General features: G+C 50.4%; 1 protein-coding gene across 2 annotated transcripts in view; it reads right to left on the reverse strand.

Moving 5' to 3' along the window:
• Positions 1-5,732, reverse strand: part of VSNL1 (visinin like 1) — a 96,490-nt gene that overhangs the window by 7,073 nt on the left and 83,685 nt on the right. The gene's annotated exons all lie outside the window — the stretch shown is intronic.

Here is a 5,732-nt window from a genome sequence, read left to right on the forward strand (position 1 = left end):
TGCCCCCATATGTGCTTTAAATACAGTGCAGCCCGCGTCTCTCTGCTCTCAGGCCCAGCCCTGCAGAGGCTCCCGTTTGCACATGGGCAGCTCTGAACTCGTAACCATGCTGCCTGTAGCTTACATGGTTGCCCTGACCTGCATTCAGGTCTCTCCCGCCTCTATTTCTTGTGCCCCTGTGCGCTGTTTCCAGGTGTTGCAAACATGCCTCTTCCCTTCCTCATCCCATCTCATCTTGGCCAAACAATCCCACCTTCTCTTCGTGTCCAGCTCACAGGCTCCACCTCCAGGAGACCTTCTTGACTGGATTGCATCTCTCCCTGCTTGGTCTGTGTTTCACTTATTTCAAGAAGACTCTCTCCAAACCCTCTGCCTGAGACTACGGTCAGTTCCCTTCTTGCCCACTCTGGCCTGCGGGCCCAGGGCTCAGAGAGTCTGTAGTCTTGCACATCTTTGCATTATCATTGCATCATTTCTTTCAGCAGCTCACCGTCACCTGTGAAATGGGAACACTCCTGCGTTAACCAAATGCATCTGTGCTCCTGGGAGGAAAGACAAGCCTTTCACTACACCTGGATGATGATGAAAAATATTAACAATCTTAACTCATTAAAATGTCAGCTCTCCCATTCCCACAATTCCTTATCCCCTTCACTGCCTTACTTCTCTCCAAAGAGCTGACCATCATACAACATATGTATATACACTGACCATCTCCCTTGATGAGAAATGTAATCTCTGCAAGGCAGAGGGCCTTGGCCATTAGGCTGTTTTGCTCCTTGGCTAGTTGCTCAATCATTCTTTAGTGAATGAGTGAAGGAATTAATTTCTTTGGGCTGCTTGTGCCTCTGAATAGCTATAGCACAGCTGCAGTTGATTATACCTTCAGTGTTTCCCAGAACTCTCAGGCCACCCACAGGGTCCATTCTCCCAAACTTTTACTTGGTAACGGAGGTTTTTAGGACAGATGTTTAGCCCCATCTGTCTTTCCTATTTATTTAAGTATTATTTGTTCATATTTATTATTGAACTGTAAATTCCCAGAGGGCAAAGCCTATTCGCCCAGCAGTGTATACATAACACACAGCACAGGTGATGCACCTGGAAGATGCCCCATACGATCTTGTGAATGACCCGGAGCAAGAGGTGTATATAGTGCCAACGTGACGGTGCCCAGGGGATCAAATGCTGCTGCTCAGAACAGCTATCACTTATTGGCCATTTACTATAATCTAGGCAGCTCTGTCCTGTAGAACATCTTGTGATGATGGCAATATTCTATAAGGCACACCGTACAAAATGATGGCCACTAGCCATGAGCGTCACCACTGTGTTAGGTGCTAGGAATAACATAGAAAAAAAACCCCAGAACATTGAGGATGCAAGAGAAATAGCCCTTGAAATGGTGTGACTAATGAACTGAAAGTTTTAATAGCATTTAAATTATGTCTCAGTTTAGATAACCACATGTGCTAGTAGCTTCTATGTCGGCTGGTACAACCTATGCTGCGGCTTGGACTCTCACGGCGCTCCTGTCAAGCGGTTATCTTGAGCCCTGTTTCATGAACAAGGAACTCAAACACATCCAGCACGCTCCCAAGTTAATTTTCTTCCCACTGTGTCAATCAATCTGCTGCCACGATGTGATAGTAAGAACTGTTCACGCCCTTCTGAGAATAAGAACATACAAAACAGAACTTAGAAAGGTAGGAAAGAAGGTTTTCTCCTGCCTCCTCATTTGTTGGAACGCTTTCATGATTATCACACAACACTAGTGTGGGTTCAGTTCTAATATTGTAATGTCTGTTATTTCATTTAATTCTTATCACAAAACCTGCCATCGTAAACTCCATGTAAAGGACGAGGAAACAAACCTAAAAGGTCAAGGCATTTATCCAAGGTCCCTGGCTGGCTGTGGCAGAGGCAGGATTTAATATGAGTCCATCTGACCATTTCTGCTATATTTTTCTGTTTCTCTTTATCAAGCATTAGTTGCGGGGAAAAAAACCTAAATCCACATGTGATGAAGCAAATGAATTGGTTGCATTATGTAATCGTTCACTTTCATCCCCTCTAAGGCTTGAAATTCTCTGCTGTGGGTGTTTATTGCCACCTTCTGGCAGCATGTGTGTACTGCATGAAAATGAAAAATGCTGAGGACTTTTTAGTCATTTCATGACTCATTCATTCTTTACCTCAACATACATTTATAGCAGTTACTATGTGTCAGAAACTGTTAGATGCTGAATAAAATATATAAAAGACATAGAGCACTGAAGATAGTGGGGGATGTAGCTATTAATCAACTACATAAAGAAACGGAAAATGACTATGGTTGGTCATTACCAATGTACAGAGCTACAAATAGAGTAATGAAGATGGTCTTATGAGCTTGAAACTTGAACAAAACTTTAGTGTGTGGCCATGGGGATAAAATGAGAGTTCCTGTGGCCAGGGTTCTCACCTGGCCCTGGTTGACTAGCTCACTGCACACCTGTGGGCAATACAGGGCTGTTGACTCTGTATAAAGAGCTCTGCCCAGTGCTCTGGGTGTGACATGGTGGCAGGGCTGCAAGGCTGCAGGAGAGCTGAGCAGAGGCTGGAGTGGTGGCAGCTCTGAGGACAGAGGCCCAGAGGACGGCTGTGTGGGACGGCAGTGAGGACAGAGGGGCCCAGCGGCACCCGGAGGCAGAGCCCGGCTTGCTGCGTACAGACTCGCTCTGAGTGAGTGGGATTCTAGTGACTGACCTGCCACCTGGAAATAAAGTTGGGTATAACCCTTTCACCCCAAGAACGTTTTGCTGTCATTTTCTTTGGTCACACTGAATCCATAGCGAATTTGCCTGGGGCTGAAACCCATTGGCGCGACAGGCCCCCACCCTAATATGCAGGCTACTGACAATTGTTTTTTTTTAAATCATAGTTTTGGAATGGTCTCTGAGCCTGAAACTTTCTGGGGTCACACAAGCCTAGACGGTATCTGCATGGACTCCATAGCTCTACTCTGACCCAGCCATGGTGCGGGAGGAGAAGGCCCCAGCCAGGGCTCCAGGACTTGCCTCTCCCCAGGAAGACAGTAGGAGACTTTGCATAAATTAACCAGCTCTCTCCAAGCCACAGCAGAGGGTTTTCCCCACAGTTAGTGGGCCAAAGTCCTTCATTTCTGTCTTTTCCATAATCTATCTGGTTGTATTAAAAGTTATGTTTCTTTTGAGAAGTGGTGAAAGAGCCCCAGACGCCTCCTGCTGAATATGGGGCCTGTCATTCACCCCAGCACTCCCAGGTCCCACCCAGAGTGGCAGAAGGCTGTTTGGTAGCTGGGTTAAGGAATGACCCCGGAGCAGCGTGCTTGCATTCCTGCCGGCATTCACCCAGATAGCCCTCGGTACCATCTTGCTGCTGTATACCTCATCCTTCCAGAACTTGCACCAAGTCCAGAGAAAACAACTGCAACATTCCCCACAGGAATCTCTCCCTCTCCCAGAGTCACAGGTGCCTGCCTGTTTCATGGGGAATGCAGGTGGCCTAGAAGTTGCCCCATCTGACCTTCAGCTGGGAGATGCTTGCACTACCACGTCCTCGGCCCACTGTGACGGCCTCCGTGTTGTGGCGGGAGTGGGTGGCAGCAGGGCCACTGAGGACGGCCTCTCTCCAGGGCTTTGCCCCAGGCCCAGCTCCCAGCTGATGCTGAGCAGCCCTCAGACCTCAGAATAGATTTCTGCTCATTAGTCCACCTGAAATAGAGCTCATGATGGGATCAAAGAGCAGAAGGGTATTCTGGGACTGCTTCACTGCTCTCAGGCTTGGAGAGGTCGGCCATCCAGTCCTTCATTGGACACAGTCCCTTTGAAAACATCCTTGATCAGGCCAATTCTGTTTTCCTTTGTTCTCAAATGTCAGAAGCCTTTCTTGTCTGGCTTATGAACCCACAAACACAATCTCCTCCCCAAGGTGGAGTCTTCTTTATCGCACCCCTGAAATATGGCTACTCTGCCTGGGAGGTCATCCACCCTCACCTCTGCTGGAATTAGCCAGGGGCTTCCAGCCTCCTGTGGATGACCTGGCTCAAGACCCACCTCTCAGGCCCTGCCACTAACAAAGCAGCTACTGCTTCATAGGCGCCTGTCAGGGAACAAAGCCCCAAGCAGGCCCCTTTCATATGTTACCTCCCCTGGTCCTTCAGCAAGTTTTGGACGTGAGTGTCGTTATTCTGGGTTAAGTAACCGGCATAAGGTCATACCACTGAGAGTGGAGTGGGCTGGGATCACACCCAGCTGTCTGCAGAATGTTGCCTGATTCCTGCACCTGCCATGGAGGCCCAGCCTTCAGCAAAGAGCTGCAGTCCACCTCCTCCATGAGGACTGGAGAGGCTCTGCCTCTCTCTGCCGTCCCCCCATTTCTTCCTCCCCACAGCGCCCCTCCAGCCTTGCGCTGTGCTCATGGCAGCCCTGCCTGCCTGTCTCTGTCCTTGTCAGCAGGACCCAGCAGGCTGCAGCAGGCCCCTGGGGAGCAGGACACCCACTCTAGGGACGAAAGAGGCAAACATACCACCCCTCACATGGTCTACACATCTCTTCCCCAGGCAGCAAGAAGGGCCCAGAGGAATCCCCGAGGCCCAGGCAGAGCTGTATCCAGGGCAGGCCGATGGAGGCTGCGGCCCCAGCTCTGTGGAGGGTGCCACTGTGGAAAGAGGAGCATGTGCCCCCTAAGCCCAGCCCAAGGATTTCAGTCAGTTTCCTGGACCTCGGCCGTGGCCCAGCACGGTACTGATAGTTCATCCTCCCTTGCCCAGGGATGCAGGAGAGGGTCCTTGAAAGAAAGCAGGACCCACCCACTGCTAAGGAGAGGCAGAGGCGGGATGGGAATGCAGTTCCGCCTGCCTCCATGATGGTGGCTGACCGGCAATGTCGGTTAACACCTCTGGGCCTTAGTTTCCTCATCCACGAAAGGGGGCAATAGTAATTAGCACATCATGGTGGTGGTGTGTGAGTTACTTGTGATGACAGATGTGGAAGACCTCTGAGGCTGCAGGAAGCTGGGCCCTGGGTGTTGGAGGCCCCCTCCCCGTTCCCTTCCCCCTCAAGGCTGCACCAGGGCAGCAGGTGGTTAGCGGTGGGGTGTCAGCGCACAGGCTGGGTGCTGCCATGCTGGTGCCCTTGAGGATTAACTTAGCATTTGGTTTTGGTTTCAGGCTCTTCATGCCCATTTCCTGGGCTGCTTCACTGGTTGCATTGATGCCCCACTTCCTTTCCTCCTAACTGCTTCTGCCACCCCCACTGTCAGGCCCCTCCCATCTGTTCTTCCCACAACTCAGCTTGATTCAGTCTTCATTTTCTCAGGAATGCTTTCTTGGAGCCCGAGTCTGGACACCCTGAACACACACGCACATCACAGAGTCCCCCCCTTGGTAACAGTCCTCAGAGACGTGAAGAAATGTTCACGGGCTTGCTTGATTAATGCCTTTCTCCCCGAGGACTGGATGTTGAATGGAAGAAGGGAATGGCCTGTTTCTGCCTGTCACTGCCAGCTCTGATGCCTGGGCCCAGCACACAGAAGGTGCTCAATAAGCATCTGTTGATTGGATGAACAGCTCAGCACAGCAGGCCTTTCTCAAGCCTGAGGAGCAGCGGCAAATGCACACAATGGCCAGTAGAGGGGCTGAAATGCGTTCTGAAGGTTGTGTGAATCAGCCACGCTAAAGAAGGCTCACCATTTGGCCTTAAAACTTGTCA

This window comes from Manis javanica, chromosome 1 (genome assembly GCF_040802235.1).
Source record: "Manis javanica isolate MJ-LG chromosome 1, MJ_LKY, whole genome shotgun sequence".
Taxonomy (NCBI): Eukaryota; Metazoa; Chordata; class Mammalia; order Pholidota; family Manidae; genus Manis; species Manis javanica.